Source organism: Mytilus edulis, unplaced genomic scaffold, assembly GCF_963676685.1.
Source record: "Mytilus edulis unplaced genomic scaffold, xbMytEdul2.2 SCAFFOLD_2090, whole genome shotgun sequence".
Classification (NCBI taxonomy): Eukaryota; Metazoa; Mollusca; class Bivalvia; order Mytilida; family Mytilidae; genus Mytilus; species Mytilus edulis.
The window spans coordinates 1-17865 of NW_027267811.1; the positions used below are offsets into that span (position 1 = coordinate 1).

Below are 17865 nucleotides of genomic sequence, written 5' to 3' on the forward strand. Positions count from 1 at the left end.
AACTGCAGTCGGCCGGTAAGTTTTTTCCTCCTTCTGAAATTTATTTAAAAATTGCTGTACCGGTCAATTCCTTTAAAAAATAGAACAGGTGAACTGTTTATGTTTGTGTTAACTAAACGAGACAGTGAAAAGTCCGTGCTGATTGTGAAAAAGCGTTGAATTTATTTTCTGATTAATGAAATTTCCTAGGCTTTAAAAACTGCGTTCGTCGGACCTAGGATGAATCAACATGATCATGTTATTTCGTTCGATTAAGATTAAATACGTATACGTATGTTATACGTTTAAAAATATATTCTGGCGACTTGCCGTATTTCACAAGCCGCTTTTTATTTTCACACCCGTTTTGTCATGCAGAAATCGTTTCATGCTGTCAGGTATTTGAAGCAAAGCAAGATCTCGTGTTTCGTGTGCTTTTTGTATATAAATTTGCAAAATTTGTGTAGCTTTGGTTAAAATTAAAACACCGTGTTTGAGTAAGAAATAGGATTTGTAGGCTTTGGAAACTCGGAAAGATTTGAGTATCGCTTCTCGGCCTTTTGGCTAAGATCAAAGTGTAGTATCTGTTCTTATCAGCTTAATATCTGATACGTACCCCATGTGGGTACTTCGATATTAAACTGATTTTTGCAACTAGGTGAGATGTTAGGTGCTTGCACCGCTCTTGCCACGAGTTGGCCTGGTATTGCAGTACCTCCAGGATCGGCTCACTCCCCCTGTTTGGGAGAAAATTAAAATAGAAAAATAGCTTTCCCTTCAATAGCCTGCGAAACAGCCCCAGTAAAATATTCTCTAATGCTTTTCACTGAGCACTACATGTGTACTTTTTCTATATATCTTTCTTATTTAAGGAGTTTGCGTAAATTGTATAGTTTTACTCATTGTTGTAAATCATTCTACTTCTCGTGCATGTAAAATAAGTTGCATTTTCTTTTTTTCTTTTTTATGTCTGTTCTCTAAAAAGTTCTTTTCTTTTCTTGTAATGTAATATTTTTGTTGTCGCTTGCTTGTATTTATAACAGCACATGTCAGTGTATTAATGTATTCTCGTTCCTAAAAAAGAAACTCTATAAATTTTTAGCGTTACGGAAAAACGCGGGGAAAAGAATTACGTCCCCTTCTACTGTTTCAATCATCGTTAATAGCGACGTCGCCTCAGAACGAGGGCAAACGATGGAAACTGCAGTCGGCCGGTAAGTTTTTTCCTCCTTCTGAAATTTATTTAAAAATTGCTGTACCGGTCAATTCCTTTAAAAAATAGAACAGGTGAACTGTTTATGTTTGTGTTAACTAAACGAGACAGTGAAAAGTCCGTGCTGATTGTGAAAAAGCGTTGAATTTATTTTCTGATTAATGAAATTTCCTAGGCTTTAAAAACTGCGTTCGTCGGACCTAGGATGAATCAACATGATCATGTTATTTCGTTCGATTAAGATTAAATACGTATACGTATGTTATACGTTTAAAAATATATTCTGGCGACTTGCCGTATTTCACAAGCCGCTTTTTATTTTCACACCCGTTTTGTCATGCAGAAATCGTTTCATGCTGTCAGGTATTTGAAGCAAAGCAAGATCTCGTGTTTCGTGTGCTTTTTGTATATAAATTTGCAAAATTTGTGTAGCTTTGGTTAAAATTAAAACACCGTGTTTGAGTAAGAAATAGGATTTGTAGGCTTTGGAAACTCGCGAAAGATTTGAGTATCGCTTCTCGCCTTTTGGCTAAGATCAAAGTGTAGTATCTGTTCTTATCAGCTTAATATCTGATACGTACCCCATGTGGGTACTTCGATATTAAACTGATTTTTGCAACTAGGTGAGATGTTAGGTGCTTGCACCGCTCTTGCCACGAGTTGGCCTGGTATTGCAGTACCTCCAGGATCGGCTCACTCCCCCTGTTTGGGGAGAAAATTAAAATAGAAAAATAGCTTTCCCTTCAATAGCCTGCGAAACAGCCCCAGTAAAATATTCTCTAATGCTTTTCACTGAGCACTACATGTGTACTTTTTCTATATATCTTTCTTATTTAAGGAGTTTGCGTAAATTGTATAGTTTTACTCATTGTTGTAAATCATTCTACTTCTCGTGCATGTAAAATAAGTTGCATTTTCTTTTTTTTCTTTTTTATGTCTGTTCTCTAAAAAGTTCTTTTCTTTTCTTGTAATGTAATATTTTTGTTGTCGCTTGCTTGTATTTATAACAGCACATGTCAGTGTATTAATGTATTCTCGTTCCTAAAAAGAAACTCTATAAATTTTTAGCGTTACGGAAAAACGCGGGGAAAAGAATTACGTCCCCTTCTACTGTTTCAATCATCGTTAATAGCGACGTCGCCTCAGAACGAGGGCAAACGATGGAAACTGCAGTCGGCCGGTAAGTTTTTTCTCCTTCTGAAATTTATTTAAAAATTGCTGTACCGGTCAATCCTTTAAAAAATAGAACAGGTGAACTGTTTATGTTTGTGTTAACTAAACGAGACAGTGAAAAGTCCGTGCTGATTGTGAAAAAGCGTTGAATTTATTTTCTGATTAATGAAATTTCCTAGGCTTTAAAAACTGCGTTCGTCGGACCTAGGATGAATCAACATGATCATGTTATTTCGTTCGATTAAGATTAAATACGTATACGTATGTTATACGTTTAAAAATATATTCTGGCGACTTGCCGTATTTCACAAGCCGCTTTTTATTTTCACACCCGTTTTGTCATGCAGAAATCGTTTCATGCTGTCAGGTATTTGAAGCAAAGCAAGATCTCGTGTTTCGTGTGCTTTTTGTATATAAATTTGCAAAATTTGTGTAGCTTTGGTTAAAATTAAAACACCGTGTTTGAGTAAGAAATAGGATTTGTAGGCTTTGGAAACTCGGAAAGATTTGAGTATCGCTTCTCGGCCTTTTGGCTAAGATCAAAGTGTAGTATCTGTTCTTATCAGCTTAATATCTGATACGTACCCCATGTGGGTACTTCGATATTAAACTGATTTTTGCAACTAGGTGAGATGTTAGGTGCTTGCACCGCTCTTGCCACGAGTTGGCCTGGTATTGCAGTACCTCCAGGATCGGCTCACTCCCCCTGTTTGGGGAGAAAATTAAAATAGAAAAATAGCTTTCCCTTCAATAGCCTGCGAAACAGCCCCAGTAAAATATTCTCTAATGCTTTTCACTGAGCACTACATGTGTACTTTTTCTATATATCTTTCTTATTTAAGGAGTTTGCGTAAATTGTATAGTTTTACTCATTGTTGTAAATCATTCTACTTCTCGTGCATGTAAAATAAGTTGCATTTTCTTTTTTTTCTTTTTTATGTCTGTTCTCTAAAAAGTTCTTTTCTTTTCTTGTAATGTAATATTTTTGTTGTCGCTTGCTTGTATTTATAACAGCACATGTCAGTGTATTAATGTATTCTCGTTCCTAAAAAGAAACTCTATAAATTTTTAGCGTTACGGAAAAACGCGGGGAAAAGAATTACGTCCCCTTCTACTGTTTCAATCATCGTTAATAGCGACGTCGCCTCAGAACGAGGGCAAACGATGGAAACTGCAGTCGGCCGGTAAGTTTTTTCCTCCTTCTGAAATTTATTTAAAAATTGCTGTACCGGTCAATTCCTTTAAAAATAGAACAGGTGAACTGTTTATGTTTGTGTTAACTAAACGAGACAGTGAAAAGTCCGTGCTGATTGTGAAAAAGCGTTGAATTTATTTTCTGATTAATGAAATTTCCTAGGCTTTAAAAACTGCGTTCGTCGGACCTAGGATGAATCAACATGATCATGTTATTTCGTTCGATTAAGATTAAATACGTATACGTATGTTATACGTTTAAAAATATATTCTGGCGACTTGCCGTATTTCACAAGCCGCTTTTTATTTTCACACCCGTTTTGTCATGCAGAAATCGTTTCATGCTGTCAGGTATTTGAAGCAAAGCAAGATCTCGTGTTTCGTGTGCTTTTTGTATATAAATTTGCAAAATTTGTGTAGCTTTGGTTAAAATTAAAACACCGTGTTTGAGTAAGAAATAGGATTTGTAGGCTTTGGAAACTCGGAAAGATTTGAGTATCGCTTCTCGGCCTTTTGGCTAAGATCAAAGTGTAGTATCTGTTCTTATCAGCTTAATATCTGATACGTACCCCATGTGGTACTTCGATATTAAACTGATTTTTGCAACTAGGTGAGATGTTAGGTGCTTGCACCGCTCTTGCCACGAGTTGGCCTGGTATTGCAGTACCTCCAGGATCGGCTCACTCCCCCTGTTTGGGGAGAAAATTAAAATAGAAAAATAGCTTTCCCTTCAATAGCCTGCGAAACAGCCCCAGTAAAATATTCTCTAATGCTTTTCACTGAGCACTACATGTGTACTTTTTCTATATATCTTTCTTATTTAAGGAGTTTGCGTAAATTGTATAGTTTTACTCATTGTTGTAAATCATTCTACTTCTCGTGCATGTAAAATAAGTTGCATTTTCTTTTTTTTCTTTTTTATGTCTGTTCTCTAAAAAGTTCTTTTCTTTTCTTGTAATGTAATATTTTTGTTGTCGCTTGCTTGTATTTATAACAGCACATGTCAGTGTATTAATGTATTCTCGTTCCTAAAAAGAAACTCTATAAATTTTTAGCGTTACGGAAAAACGCGGGGAAAAGAATTACGTCCCCTTCTACTGTTTCAATCATCGTTAATAGCGACGTCGCCTCAGAACGAGGGCAAACGATGGAAACTGCAGTCGGCCGGTAAGTTTTTTCCTCCTTCTGAAATTTATTTAAAAATTGCTTGTACCGGTCAATTCCTTTAAAAAATAGAACAGGTGAACTGTTTATGTTTGTGTTTAACTAAACGAGACAGTGAAAAGTCCGTGCTGATTGTGAAAAAGCGTTGAATTTATTTTCTGATTAATGAAATTTCCTAGGCTTTAAAAACTGCGTTCGTCGGACCTAGGATGAATCAACATGATCATGTTATTTCGTTCGATTAAGATTAAATACGTATACGTATGTTATACGTTTAAAAATATATTCTGGCGACTTGCCGTATTTCACAAGCCGCTTTTTATTTTCACACCCGTTTTGTCATGCAGAAATCGTTTCATGCTGTCAGGTATTTGAAGCAAAGCAAGATCTCGTGTTTCGTGTGCTTTTTGTATATAAATTTGCAAAATTTGTGTAGCTTTGGTTAAAATTAAAACACCGTGTTTGAGTAAGAAATAGGATTTGTAGGCTTTGGAAACTCGGAAAGATTTGAGTATCGCTTCTCGGCCTTTTGGCTAAGATCAAAGTGTAGTATCTGTTCTTATCAGCTTAATATCTGATACGTACCCCATGTGGGTACTTCGATATTAAACTGATTTTTGCAACTAGGTGAGATGTTAGGTGCTTGCACCGCTCTTGCCACGAGTTGGCCTGGTATTGCAGTACCTCCAGGATCGGCTCACTCCCCTGTTTGGGGAGAAAATTAAAATAGAAAAATAGCTTTCCCTTCAATAGCCTGCGAAACTGCCCCAGTAAAATATTCTCTAATGCTTTTCCACTGAGCACTACATGTGTACTTTTTCTATATATCTTTCTTATTTAAGGAGTTTGCGTAAATTGTATAGTTTTACTCATTGTTGTAAATCATTCTACTTCTCGTGCATGTAAAATAAGTTGCATTTTCTTTTTTTTCTTTTTTATGTCTGTTCTCTAAAAAGTTCTTTTCTTTTCTTGTAATGTAATATTTTTGTTGTCGCTTGCTTGTATTTATAACAGCACATGTCAGTGTATTAATGTATTCTCGTTCCTAAAAAGAAACTCTATAAATTTTTAGCGTTACGGAAAAACGCGGGGAAAAGAATTACGTCCCCTTCTACTGTTTCAATCATCGTTAATAGCGACGTCGCCTCAGAACGAGGGCAAACGATGGAAACTGCAGTCGGCCGGTAAGTTTTTTCCTCCTTCTGAAATTTATTTAAAAATTGCTGTACCGGTCAATTCCTTTAAAAAATAGAACAGGTGAACTGTTTATGTTTGTGTTAACTAAACGAGACAGTGAAAAGTCCGTGCTGATTGTGAAAAAGCGTTGAATTTATTTTCTGATTAATGAAATTTCCTAGGCTTTAAAAACTGCGTTCGTCGGACCTAGGATGAATCAACATGATCATGTTATTTCGTTCGATTAAGATTAAATACGTATACGTATGTTATACGTTTAAAAATATATTCTGGCGACTTGCCGTATTTCACAAGCCGCTTTTTATTTTCACACCCGTTTTGTCATGCAGAAATCGTTTCATGCTGTCAGGTATTTGAAGCAAAGCAAGATCTCGTGTTTCGTGTGCTTTTTGTATATAAATTTGCAAAATTTGTGTAGCTTTGGTTAAAATTAAAACACCGTGTTTGAGTAAGAAATAGGATTTGTAGGCTTTGGAAACTCGGAAAGATTTGAGTATCGCTTCTCGGCCTTTTGGCTAAGATCAAAGTGTAGTATCTGTTCTTATCAGCTTAATATCTGATACGTACCCATGTGGGTACTTCGATATTAAACTGATTTTTGCAACTAGGTGAGATGTTAGGTGCTTGCACCGCTCTTGCCACGAGTTGGCCTGGTATTGCAGTACCTCCAGGATCGGCTCACTCCCCCTGTTTGGGGAGAAATTAAAATAGAAAAATAGCTTTCCCTTCAATAGCCTGCGAAACAGCCCCAGTAAAATATTCTCTAATGCTTTTCACTGAGCACTACATGTGTACTTTTTCTATATATCTTTCTTATTTAAGGAGTTTGCGTAAATTGTATAGTTTTACTCATTGTTGTAAATCATTCTACTTCTCGTGCATGTAAAATAAGTTGCATTTTCTTTTTTTTCTTTTTTTATGTCTGTTCTCTAAAAAGTTCTTTTCTTTTCTTGTAATGTAAATATTTTTGTTGTCGCTTGCTTGTATTTATAACAGCACATGTCAGTGTATTAATGTATTCTCGTTCCTAAAAAGAAACTCTATAAATTTTTAGCGTTACGGAAAAACGCGGGGAAAAGAATTACGTCCCCTTCTACTGTTTCAATCATCGTTAATAGCGACGTCGCCTCAGAACGAGGGCAAACGATGGAAACTGCAGTCGGCCGGTAAGTTTTTTCCTCCTTCTGAAATTTATTTAAAAATTGCTGTACCGGTCAATTCCTTTAAAAAATAGAACAGGTGAACTGTTTATGTTTGTGTTAACTAAACGAGACAGTGAAAAGTCCGTGCTGATTGTGAAAAAGCGTTGAATTTATTTTCTGATTAATGAAATTTCCTAGGCTTTAAAAACTGCGTTCGTCGGACCTAGGATGAATCAACATGATCATGTTATTTCGTTCGATTAAGATTAAATACGTATACGTATGTTATACGTTTAAAAATATATTCTGGCGACTTGCCGTATTTCACAAGCCGCTTTTATTTTCACACCCGTTTTGTCATGCAGAAATCGTTTCATGCTGTCAGGTATTTGAAGCAAAGCAAGATCTCGTGTTTCGTGTGCTTTTTGTATATAAATTTGCAAAATTTGTGTAGCTTTGGTTAAAATTAAAACACCGTGTTTGAGTAAGAAATAGGATTTGTAGGCTTTGGAAACTCGGAAAGATTTGAGTATCGCTTCTCGGCCTTTTGGCTAAGATCAAAGTGTAGTATCTGTTCTTATCAGCTTAATATCTGATACGTACCCCATGTGGGTACTTCGATATTAAACTGATTTTTGCAACTAGGTGAGATGTTAGGTGCTTGCACCGCTCTTGCCACGAGTTGGCCTGGTATTGCAGTACCTCCAGGATCGGCTCACTCCCCTGTTTGGGGAGAAAATTAAAATAGAAAAATAGCTTTCCCTTCAATAGCCTGCGAAACAGCCCCAGTAAAATATTCTCTAATGCTTTTCACTGAGCACTACATGTGTACTTTTTCTATATATCTTTCTTATTTAAGGAGTTTGCGTAAATTGTATAGTTTTACTCATTGTTGTAAATCATTCTACTTCTCGTGCATGTAAAATAAGTTGCATTTTCTTTTTTTTCTTTTTTATGTCTGTTCTCTAAAAAGTTCTTTCTTTTCTTGTAATGTAATATTTTTGTTGTCGCTTGCTTGTATTTATAACAGCACATGTCAGTGTATTAATGTATTCTCGTTCCTAAAAAGAAACTCTATAATTTTTAGCGTTACGGAAAAACGCGGGGAAAAGAATTACGTCCCCTTCTACTGTTTCAATCATCGTTAATAGCGACGTCGCCTCAGAACGAGGGCAAACGATGGAAACTGCAGTCGGCCGGTAAGTTTTTTCCTCCTTCTGAAATTTATTTAAAAATTGCTGTACCGGTCAATTCCTTTAAAAAATAGAACAGGTGAACTGTTTATGTTTGTGTTAACTAAACGAGACAGTGAAAAGTCCGTGCTGATTGTGAAAAAGCGTTGAATTTATTTTCTGATTAATGAAATTTCCTAGGCTTTAAAAACTGCGTTCGTCGGACCTAGGATGAATCAACATGATCATGTTATTTCGTTCGATTAAGATTAAATACGTATACGTATGTTATACGTTTAAAAATATATTCTGGCGACTTGCCGTATTTCACAAGCCGCTTTTTATTTTCACACCCGTTTTGTCATGCAGAAATCGTTTCATGCTGTCAGGTATTTGAAGCAAAGCAAGATCTCGTGTTTCGTGTGCTTTTTGTATATAAATTTGCAAAATTTGTGTAGCTTTGGTTAAAATTAAAACACCGTGTTTGAGTAAGAAATAGGATTTGTAGGCTTTGGAAACTCGGAAAGATTTGAGTATCGCTTCTCGGCCTTTTGGCTAAGATCAAAGTGTAGTATCTGTTCTTATCAGCTTAATATCTGATACGTACCCCATGTGGGTACTTCGATATTAAACTGATTTTTGCAACTAGGTGAGATGTTAGGTGCTTGCACCGCTCTTGCCACGAGTTGGCCTGGTATTGCAGTACCTCCAGGATCGGCTCACTCCCCTGTTTGGGGAGAAAATTAAAATAGAAAAATAGCTTTCCCTTCAATAGCCTGCGAAACAGCCCCAGTAAAATATTCTCTAATGCTTTTCACTGAGCACTACATGTGTACTTTTTCTATATATCTTTCTTATTTAAGGAGTTTGCGTAAATTGTATAGTTTTACTCATTGTTGTAAATCATTCTACTTCTCGTGCATGTAAAATAAGTTGCATTTTCTTTTTTTTTCTTTTTTATGTCTGTTCTCTAAAAAGTTCTTTTCTTTTCTTGTAATGTAATATTTTGTTGTCGCTTGCTTGTATTTATAACAGCACATGTCAGTGTATTAATGTATTCTCGTTCCTAAAAAGAAACTCTATAAATTTTTAGCGTTACGGAAAAACGCGGGGAAAAGAATTACGTCCCCTTCTACTGTTTCAATCATCGTTAATAGCGACGTCGCCTCAGAACGAGGGCAAACGATGGAAACTGCAGTCGGCCGGTAAGTTTTTTCCTCCTTCTGAAATTTATTTAAAAATTGCTGTACCGGTCAATTCCTTTAAAAAATAGAACAGGTGAACTGTTTATGTTTGTGTTAACTAAACGAGACAGTGAAAAGTCCGTGCTGATTGTGAAAAAGCGTTGAATTTATTTTCTGATTAATGAAATTTCCTAGGCTTTAAAAACTGCGTTCGTCGGACCTAGGATGAATCAACATGATCATGTTATTTCGTTCGATTAAGATTAAATACGTATACGTATGTTATACGTTTAAAAATATATTCTGGCGACTTGCCGTATTTCACAAGCCGCTTTTTATTTTCACACCCGTTTTGTCATGCAGAAATCGTTTCATGCTGTCAGGTATTTGAAGCAAAGCAAGATCTCGTGTTTCGTGTGCTTTTTGTATATAAATTTGCAAAATTTGTGTAGCTTTGGTTAAAATTAAAACACCGTGTTTGAGTAAGAAATAGGATTTGTAGGCTTTGGAAACTCGGAAAGATTTGAGTATCGCTTCTCGGCCTTTTGGCACGATCAAAGTGTAAATTAGTTAAAATTTAACTTATTGAGGCGAACTGTGGGGGTAGCCGTCTGTTTGGAAGACTCTATTACCCACGGTCCAGAATGGCGTTTTATGAAAAAGATGCAATGAGGAAGACGATGAGGGTGAAGTTCCAAGGTCCAAGACGAATTAACACCAGGGACAAGGTGCTGGACGAGATAAACGATTTGGTGGACATCAGGAAGCTGACGGCCATCTATAAGTGTGGAGAGGGTGCTGAATGGTATCTGTCTTTTGAGGACGAGTCGGAATGTGAAGTTGGAGACGGTGACACGAGATCCGGCAAGATGGGAATGAAGGTGCGTTTCGAGAGGATAGACAGGAGGGCTGTCAAGTTCAGGCTACATTGGTATCCTCTGCATATGAGCCTGGACTTGGTACGCCAGTTTTTTGGGACGCTATGGTCAAAGGTCCACCTCTGGTACGAGGACCAGGTGTATGGGACAGACTTGCGGTTAAAGACAGGTGTCATTGCCGGTGCGATGATTTGTGGGGAGAGAGAGTACCTGGAGCTACCTTACAGGACAGTGTTATACAACAGGCCGGTACTCCTCACTGTGCTTGGGCGACAGGCACAGTGCCTCAAGTGTGGAGGGTTGGGGCATCAGCGTGCCACTTGCCCCAGCCAGAAGACGCAGCAACATCCAGTGCAGCCGCGCTCTTATGCAGGTGTTGTTGCAGCCACACCTGAGGCTCCCCAGCCAACAGCGTCGGACACACTTGTAGATGGCCAGCAGAAGGAAGTAGCAGACAATGGGCTCTCGCAAGGCCAACGCGATGGAGCGGATGTGACCCCTGTGACGCAAGACACGCGCGTTACACAGGGCAGTTTGGATTCTCAGTCCCTGGAGCCGGATATTAGCGCTTCAGAGGTAGGAGGGAACGAACAGGAGGAGATGGACATGTCGGGAGAAGGAAGGAAGAGACAGAGAAGTGCTAGTGGTGAAGATTCAGGAGAGAAGGAAGAAGAAAGTGGAAAGAAAAGAACAAAGATAAAGATAAGGGACACGACCCAGGTATGTTTTGAGTTTACCGATAGGCAAAGCGAACACTTGACTTGAATATGGACTACGAATATTGTTTAACCCCCCTTGATTTGACTGCCGCTATGCCCATGGACTATGAATTTGATGTGTGGACTGTAATAACCTATATGTATAGGTGTATTTTATTTAATTATTGTATTTGTGTTTATTTTCATGTTTTGTGTTTAATTTTCATTCTTTTTTTCATTGAGATTAAGGTTGTTTATTTAAATCCCCCTTTTTTATATTTGGATTTAAAGTTTTCATTTAGAGCCTCAGTGCACTTTTCTAAAGTTACTTTCTATTGTTCTTTTTTTCGTTCACCTGTTGATAAAATTCTGTTCACCTGCCCTTATAATTACCTTTAAATTTTCAAGGCATTTAATTATTACCTGTTTTATTTTTGTTACTATTTTTTAATCACACCTGTGTCGTGTGTTTATACCTTTATTTATTTTATAGACTGATTAGTATATATTATCTAAGTAATATTATTACTTTTTTTCAAACTTAACTTTTACAATGAATACTACTGATAAAAATGTTCTGAATGTAGCTACCTTAAATATAAATGGATTATTAGATTATAAGTGTCAGTACACCTTAAAAGAATTTTGTTTACAGCATCATATAGATATTCTTTTTTTACAGAAACACATGTTTCTAATTCAAATATTTCAAAAAAGTTGGATAATTATTTTGATTTTTATAGATGTTTTTGGAATTTTGGCTCTAATAGAAGTAGAGGAACAGCTATTTTTATATCTTACTCGTTAAATTTTTCTATTGTAAAGTATCATAGAGATTTAGATGGTCGTTTTCAATATATTGATATTAAAATTGATGATGTACTATATAGATTGTTAAATATTTATGCACCTAATAATGAAGGTGAGAGAAAAGTTTTTTTGGATGATATATATCCTTTTATTTTAACACAGAATTGTAAGATTATGGGGGGTGATTTTAATTGTGTAATGAATCCTAAAATAGATAAGAAAAGGTGGTAATCTAGAACGTGGTTCTATCGGGTCAGATAAAATTAGTCAGATCGTCACAGATTTTGAACTTGTAGATGTATATAGACATTTAAATCCTACGAAATTTAATGTTACCTGGTATTGTAAAAATATATCATGTCGATTAGATAGATTTTACTTTTCACGGGCTTTAAAGCCTTATATTAAACAGTGTTATAATTTACCTTTTTCTTTTTCTGACCATGATTGTATTGTGTCTAGTTTTATTAATAGTACAGAGGTGAAAAAAGGTGACGGTTATTGGAAATTAAATGCTTCTATTTTAAATGATAAAGTTTTTTGTGATAGTTTTAGAGAATGGTTTATTGAATTCACTAATGAATTAGATATATGTATTGAAATGTGGGATTATTTTAAAGAGAAAATTAAAGATTTTTGTATTAGTTATTGTAAAAAGAAAAATAAAGTTAAATATAATGTTATTAAAGAGTTGGAAAGAAAATATTATAGATTATGTGGTGCAGAAAAATTGTCACCTGGACAATATTTTGAACAAATTAATGAGTTGAAAGTTCAGATTAAACATTTTCATTTAGATAATTTTAAAGGTAGCCAAATCCGAAGTAAGGCAAAATTTTTAGATACTTCGGAAGTTCCGGGTAAATATTTTTTTCAAAAAGAAGCAAAAAAAGGTAAAAAGAAAAATATTACAGAAATTAGAGATGTAGATAATGTTTATAATAAAATAGATGATATTGTATTGCAATTTGAAAAGTTTTATACTATTTATTTATGGAAGAAGAGATAGATGAAAATATTATGAATTTTTTCTTAAATGATTTACCTCAATTAGAGGCTGATGATAAAGATATTTGTGAGCAATGTATTACTATTGATGAAATAATTGAATCTTTAAAGGGTATGGAGAATAATAAATCTCCAGGACCCGATGGGTTATGTAAAGAGTTTTATTTGAAATTTATTGATATATTTGCACCTATGTTATTAAAATTGTATGAAAATATTTTTGACGAGAATACTTTGTCAGATTCTCAAAAATTAAGTTATATAACTCTTATATGTAAAGATCCATCAAAACATTTTGATGTAAAATTTTATAGACCTATTAGTTTGATGAACTATGATGTTAAAATTTTAAGTAAACTCATTTGTAAAAGAATGGGTATTGTATCTGATAAGATTGTTGGTATTGATCAAACCTGTGCTATTAAAGGTAGATGTATTTTGGATAATGCCCATTTACATCGTAATATTATTGATTATGTCAATCAGAAAAATTTGAAATGTTGTTTTTTATCAGTTGATCAAGAGAAAGCTTTTGACAAAATTATTCATAAATTTTTGTTTGCTGTTTTAGAAAAGTTTAACTTTGGTCCGAATTTAATTAAATGGATCAAAATATTATATCATGATTTAAAGTCATCTATTATTGTTAATAATTTTATTTCGAATCCAGTAAATATTACTAGATCAGTTAAACAAGGCTGCAGTTTATCGCCTTTATTGTATATTTTATGTTTAGAACCTTTTGTTCGAAAAGTTTTGTTTAGATAAGGATATTGTTGGTTTAAAATTACCAGGTTCGCCTGAAGAGTGTAAAGTATCTGTTTTTGCAGACGATACTATGGGTATTCTCACAACTGATGAGAGTATAAAAAAATTTGTTTATCTTATGGATCTTTTTGGTAAAGGATCAGGTTCAAAATTAAATAAAAGTAAAACGAAAGGCATGTTTTTAGGTGCCTGGAAAAAGAGAAAAGAAAACCATAGATTTGGTATTGATTTTGTTGATAATTTGAAAATTGTTGGTATTAAAATTGGAAATAATTTAACTGAAGATGATATTTGGAATCCTATTTATATAAAGTTTGAGAAAGTTTTAAATAACTGGAAAAGTAGAAATTTATCTTTATTGGAAAAATCTATTATAGTTAATACTTTAGCATGTGCTAAAATATGGTATGTTGGTACAGTTGTACACATGTCACAATTTTATGTGAAAAAGTTTCAAAAATGTATATTTTCCTTTATTTGGAAAGGTAGAGTGGAACCATTAGCCCGTAACACTTTATATTTAGATAAAGTTGCGGGCGGTTTAAATGTAGTTAATATTGATTTAAAGCTGAAAGCGTTACGCTTGAAGCATTTACAAGATATTGTTAACAATAAAGATGTAAAGTATTTAAAGTTTTCTATTTATTGGGTGGGCTATTCATTACGTTGTTTTAATAATGAATTAGCTTCACTATCCGTTCCACATAGTGATCTCATGTCACCTTTTTATAGCTATTGTGTTAGTATTTTGAAACTGTTTAAGGACAAGTGTCCTGATCAAGTTTTAGGTGGTTTGACCACTAAGTTATTATACAAGGCATTGTTGGAATATAACAAGTATGTACCTAAGGTGGAAACGAAGTTTCCAATTGTTGTTTACAAACCTATTTATAGGAATGTTTTTGACAAATTTATAGATAAATTTTCAAGGGACGTAATGTTTAAAGTTGTTCACCAGATTTTACCGGTGAATAACTTGATGTTTAATTATAATGTATATAAAAGTAACAAATGTACTTTGTGTGCGAAATCACCAGAAACTATTAGTCATTTATTTTTGAGTGCAAACATGTTGCACAATTGTTGTTATTAATAAAAAATTGGATCTTTTCCCTGTCGAAGGGGAATATTGAGTTTGTCTTTTTGTCATATAATGTTTGAAGATATTCATTTGTCTGATAAGCATATTAAAAGTGTTGTATTATTATTAATTGGTTTATACTGTAAAACTATATGGATTAAAAGAAATATAAAGAAATTTGAAAGGAAACATGTTTTACCAAATGATTTATTCATATTTTTTCTTTGTCAGGTAAGACTCAGAATTTTGGCAGATTTTGAGAGGTTACCGGAAGAAACTTTTAGTAAGTATTGGTGTCAAGACAACCTATTTTGTAGAATAGTGGATGAAAAATTAGAAATTTTGTTCTTTTGATTGGATGATTTATAGAGTAATTTATTCAAAAAGGGGGGTGTTCCACTCGTCTACTAGGTTTTTATATCTAACAATGAACCTGATAGCAGGTTCTTTGTCTAAGTATTTACTATTTATATAGAATAATTTAATCAAGTATATTTGGTATTATCTATTATTATATACATATTTCTGTTACAATTGTACTGTCTGTGATATTATGATTTTATAATTGATTGTATACAGTATATGATATGATATCTTTCGTAATAAAATGTTTGAAATATAAAAAAGTATCTGTTCTTATCAGCTTAATATCTGATACGTACCCCATGTGGGTACTTCGATATTAAACTGATTTTTGCAACTAGGTGAGATGTTAGGTGCTTGCACCGCTCTTGCCACGAGTTGGCCTGTATTGCAGTACCTCCAGGATCGGCTCACTCCCCCTGTTTTGGGAGAAAAATTAAAATAGAAAAATAGCTTTCCCTTCAATAGCCTGCGAAACAGCCCCAGTAAAATATTCTCTAATGCTTTTCACTGAGCACTACATGTGTACTTTTTCTATATATCTTTCTTATTTAAGGAGTTTGCGTAAATTGTATAGTTTTACTCATTGTTGTAAATCATTCTACTTCTCGTGCATGTAAAATAAGTTGCATTTTCTTTTTTTTCTTTTTTATGTCTGTTCTCTAAAAAGTTCTTTTCTTTTCTTGTAATGTAATATTTTTGTTGTCGCTTGCTTGTATTTATAACAGCACATGTCAGTGTATTAATGTATTCTCGTTCCTAAAAAGAAACTCTATAAATTTTTAGCGTTACGGAAAAACGCGGGGAAAAGAATTACGTCCCCTTCTACTGTTTCAATCATCGTTAATAGCGACGTCGCCTCAGAACGAGGGCAAACGATGGAAACTGCAGTCGGCCGGTAAGTTTTTTCCTCCTTCTGAAATTTATTTAAAAATTGCTGTACCGGTCAATTCCTTTAAAAAATAGAACAGGTGAACTGTTTATGTTTGTGTTAACTAAACGAGACAGTGAAAAGTCCGTGCTGATTGTGAAAAAGCGTTGAATTTATTTTCTGATTAATGAAATTTCCTAGGCTTTAAAACTGCGTTCGTCGGACCTAGGATGAATCAACATGATCATGTTATTTCGTTCGATTAAGATTAAATACGTATACGTATGTTATACGTTTAAAAATATATTCTGGCGACTTGCCGTATTTCACAAGCCGCTTTTTATTTTCACACCCGTTTTGTCATGCAGAAATCGTTTCATGCTGTCAGGTATTTGAAGCAAAGCAAGATCTCGTGTTTCGTGTGCTTTTTGTATATAAATTTGCAAAATTTGTGTAGCTTTGGTTAAAATTAAAACACCGTGTTTGAGTAAGAAATAGGATTTGTAGGCTTTGGAAACTCGGAAAGATTTGAGTATCGCTTCTCGGCCTTTTGGCTAAGATCAAAGTGTAGTATCTGTTCTTATCAGCTTAATATCTGATACGTACCCCATGTGGGTACTTCGATATTAAACTGATTTTTGCAACTAGGTGAGATGTTAGGTGCTTGCACCGCTCTTGCCACGAGTTGGCCTGGTATTGCAGTACCTCCAGGATCGGCTCACTCCCCCTGTTTGGGGAGAAAATTAAAATAGAAAAATAGCTTTCCTTCAATAGCCTGCGAAACAGCCCCAGTAAAATATTCTCTAATGCTTTTCACTGAGCACTACATGTGTACTTTTTCTATATATCTTTCTTATTTAAGGAGTTTGCGTAAATTGTATAGTTTTACTCATTGTTGTAAATCATTCTACTTCTCGTGCATGTAAAATAAGTTGCATTTTCTTTTTTTTCTTTTTTATGTCTGTTCTCTAAAAAGTTCTTTTCTTTTCTTGTAATGTAATATTTTTGTTGTCGCTTGCTTGTATTTATAACAGCACATGTCAGTGTATTAATGTATTCTCGTTCCTAAAAAGAAACTCTATAAATTTTTAGCGTTACGGAAAAACGCGGGGAAAAGAATTACGTCCCCTTCTACTGTTTCAATCATCGTTAATAGCGACGTCGCCTCAGAACGAGGGCAAACGATGGAAACTGCAGTCGGCCGGTAAGTTTTTTCCTCCTTCTGAAATTTATTTAAAAATTGCTGTACCGGTCAATTCCTTTAAAAAATAGAACAGGTGAACTGTTTATGTTTGTGTTAACTAAACGAGACAGTGAAAAGTCCGTGCTGATTGTGAAAAAGCGTTGAATTTATTTTCTGATTAATGAAATTTCCTAGGCTTTAAAAACTGCGTTCGTCGGACCTAGGATGAATCAACATGATCATGTTATTTCGTTCGATAAGATTAAATACGTATACGTATGTTATACGTTTAAAAATATATTCTGGCGACTTGCCGTATTTCACAAGCCGCTTTTTATTTTCACACCCGTTTTGTCATGCAGAAATCGTTTCATGCTGTCAGGTATTTGAAGCAAAGCAAGATCTCGTGTTTCGTGTGCTTTTTGTATATAAATTTGCAAAATTTGTGTAGCTTTGGTTAAAATTAAAACACCGTGTTTGAGTAAGAAATAGGATTTGTAGGCTTTGGAAACTCGGAAAGATTTGAGTATCGCTTCTCGGCCTTTTGGCTAAGATCAAAGTGTAGTATCTGTTCTTATCAGCTTAATATCTGATACGTACCCCATGTGGGTACTTCGATATTAAACTGATTTTTGCAACTAGGTGAGATGTTAGGTGCTTGCACCGCTCTTGCCACGAGTTGGCCTGGTATTGCAGTACCTCCAGGATCGGCTCACTCCCCTGTTTGGGGAGAAAATTAAAATAGAAAAATAGCTTTCCCTTCAATAGCCTGCGAAACAGCCCCAGT

The 17865-nt window shown here is 34.7% G+C and overlaps 11 non-coding genes across 11 annotated transcripts; all 11 read left to right on the forward strand.

The window, feature by feature from the left end:
• The first annotated feature begins 523 nt into the window (after positions 1 to 523).
• Positions 524 to 716, forward strand: LOC139506042 (U2 spliceosomal RNA). Its single transcript, XR_011659893.1, has one exon. It is a non-coding gene; the product is annotated as a U2 spliceosomal RNA (small nuclear RNA).
• Positions 717 to 1702: 986 nt separating this feature from the next.
• On the forward strand, positions 1703 to 1894 carry LOC139506047 (U2 spliceosomal RNA). The gene has a single exon (XR_011659898.1). It is a non-coding gene; the product is annotated as a U2 spliceosomal RNA (small nuclear RNA).
• A 984-nt stretch (positions 1895 to 2878) lies between these two features.
• Positions 2879 to 3071, forward strand: LOC139506049 (U2 spliceosomal RNA). Its single transcript, XR_011659900.1, has one exon. It is a non-coding gene; the product is annotated as a U2 spliceosomal RNA (small nuclear RNA).
• Positions 3072 to 4056: 985 nt separating this feature from the next.
• LOC139506046 (U2 spliceosomal RNA) lies at positions 4057 to 4248 on the forward strand. Its single transcript, XR_011659897.1, has one exon. It is a non-coding gene; the product is annotated as a U2 spliceosomal RNA (small nuclear RNA).
• Positions 4249 to 5236: 988 nt separating this feature from the next.
• Positions 5237 to 5429, forward strand: LOC139506050 (U2 spliceosomal RNA). Its single transcript, XR_011659901.1, has one exon. It is a non-coding gene; the product is annotated as a U2 spliceosomal RNA (small nuclear RNA).
• A 986-nt stretch (positions 5430 to 6415) lies between these two features.
• On the forward strand, positions 6416 to 6607 carry LOC139506045 (U2 spliceosomal RNA). Its single transcript, XR_011659896.1, has one exon. It is a non-coding gene; the product is annotated as a U2 spliceosomal RNA (small nuclear RNA).
• A 986-nt stretch (positions 6608 to 7593) lies between these two features.
• LOC139506052 (U2 spliceosomal RNA) lies at positions 7594 to 7786 on the forward strand. Its single transcript, XR_011659902.1, has one exon. It is a non-coding gene; the product is annotated as a U2 spliceosomal RNA (small nuclear RNA).
• A 983-nt stretch (positions 7787 to 8769) lies between these two features.
• LOC139506053 (U2 spliceosomal RNA) lies at positions 8770 to 8962 on the forward strand. The gene has a single exon (XR_011659903.1). It is a non-coding gene; the product is annotated as a U2 spliceosomal RNA (small nuclear RNA).
• Positions 8963 to 15251: 6289 nt separating this feature from the next.
• LOC139506048 (U2 spliceosomal RNA) lies at positions 15252 to 15443 on the forward strand. The gene has a single exon (XR_011659899.1). It is a non-coding gene; the product is annotated as a U2 spliceosomal RNA (small nuclear RNA).
• A 986-nt stretch (positions 15444 to 16429) lies between these two features.
• LOC139506043 (U2 spliceosomal RNA) lies at positions 16430 to 16622 on the forward strand. Its single transcript, XR_011659894.1, has one exon. It is a non-coding gene; the product is annotated as a U2 spliceosomal RNA (small nuclear RNA).
• Positions 16623 to 17606: 984 nt separating this feature from the next.
• LOC139506044 (U2 spliceosomal RNA) lies at positions 17607 to 17799 on the forward strand. The gene has a single exon (XR_011659895.1). It is a non-coding gene; the product is annotated as a U2 spliceosomal RNA (small nuclear RNA).
• The last annotated feature ends 66 nt before the right edge of the window (positions 17800 to 17865 follow it).